The 1,655-nt window shown below is 45.7% G+C and overlaps 1 protein-coding gene across 1 annotated transcript in view; it reads left to right on the top strand.

Annotated features, from left to right (window-relative positions):
* Positions 1–1,221: 1,221 nt before the first annotated feature.
* Positions 1,222–1,655, top strand: part of zbtb37 (zinc finger and BTB domain containing 37) — a 13,301-nt gene continuing 12,867 nt past the window's right edge. Inside the window, exon 1 of the mRNA XM_005734270.1 lies at positions 1,222–1,594. The gene's annotated coding sequence lies outside the window, so the exon portion shown is untranslated. The remainder of the gene's footprint in view (positions 1,595–1,655) is intronic.

The following is a 1,655-nucleotide window of genomic DNA, read 5'->3' on the forward strand; positions in this document are numbered from 1 at the left end:
CTCCAGCACATTTGTCCAGTACTCAGCCTGGTTCTACAGCCAGACTGTCCAGTCTGCTACATCTGACTGACTGTTTAGATCCTGCCTTTTCCTCTTTTCCAGATAGTGGTGGGTTCTGTTTTATCTACCAGTTCCACTTACAGGTTTCACTAACTGAGTACTCTGCTTTGCCCTCCTATGTTCACACCTGCTCCTCCCATTCCTTATGCTCAGTCATTCTCATTGCCCATTTTCTCAATTATTAAGCCAAAAATAAAGATAAAATGACCTGGTTATGATCGCTCACCAGCCTCATATTTTACTGATACTACAGTTTAACCTATCACTGTAATAATGGGCACAAAATTAATAGTCTTATTTTTTTTAAACCAAATTTCTAAATCCGGAATCAATCATATAATTTATGTGCTCTGTGAAACTGCCAAAGCCTGAGAGTTCAGCAGTTATTTCCCTTCTTAGCTTCAGGTCCTTTACCAGTATATTACCTTTTTATCTCTCAGAAATCAGACATTTTTGTACCATTGATACTTGGCTTTAACCAGGGCACCGCTGCCCCTTGTGCACCCCTTAACTGCTCCACACTCTTATTTTGAAACCACAGGAGATCGCGCTTTCACTTTGTAATGGCCAAACGTCAAAACTACCTTCATCAGCCATCAGGTGTGCTAAATCTGTGGTTCGTTTAAAAAAAAAAACCAATTTCTGTAGGTTAGCTTTTCTTAAATCTGTTGCCCATTATCTGTGCTTTTTGTTCTCCTGTAATTCCTGCATGCAGGGATGAATATTATATTATTTATTATTATTATATTATTGTAGACTCACTACGGGTGTCAACAAAAATGTAAAAATAACTTTCGAGTCTTCATACCTTGCCATAATACAATTTCATTATAATGATCTGGTGTTTATAAGTTGTACATTTGACTTCCCGTGTCTGGAAAAGTTGTTGAAATGTACAAATGTAGAACTTTGAATACCTAAAAGGCTTTTTGCCACATGCCGGGGTTTATGAAGTTTCATATCTTATGAAAGGAGAAACAGCTTTTCTGAATCCAGCTGTGAGGATGTCCGGTTGTTTTACTTTAGGTCTGCTGAAGTCAAACTCCAAATACCAGGAGATGGTCTCTGGGCGAATGCACGCAGGGAACCGTAGTATTTAGGCTGTGCTGAAAACAGCGCTCTGCCCTGCTAGGACTACATTTCCCATCGCGCCGCGCGCTTTTTCTTCCCCCTTTCCTTCCTTCCTGCAGTCTCGGCCCTTCTGCCGTGAAAAGGAGGCTGTGAAGTCTGGGCTGTCCGCCGTCACTGAGCCGATCCTGAACCAGCTCGCAGGTACAGTGGAATGGCAGCAGAGCGCCTGCTGACGGACCGGAGCCCGCGCTCAGCTGTCGTTCCGGGGTCTTGAACAGCTCGCTACCGCCGCTGGAGCCTCGGAGCCTGGAGGAGCCGCGGGTGGAGCTGCAGCCTGTCAGGCCGAGCCGAGCCGAGCTGCTGTCATCTCCCGTCCGTTAATGATGCTCAGCAAGCTGCAGAACTGAAGTATCGGCAACCCGAAAGCAGACCAGAGCATTTTTCACTGCTCCCTCCCCCTCAGGTGAGAATCCGGCTGCACACCTGGAGGTTCACCTGCCCCCCCGAGACACAGCGACTCGCAT

Source organism: Pundamilia nyererei, unplaced genomic scaffold (assembly GCF_000239375.1).
Source record: "Pundamilia nyererei isolate P.nyererei 1_Seehausen unplaced genomic scaffold, PunNye1.0 scaffold00057, whole genome shotgun sequence".
NCBI lineage: Eukaryota > Metazoa > Chordata > Actinopteri > Cichliformes > Cichlidae > Pundamilia > Pundamilia nyererei.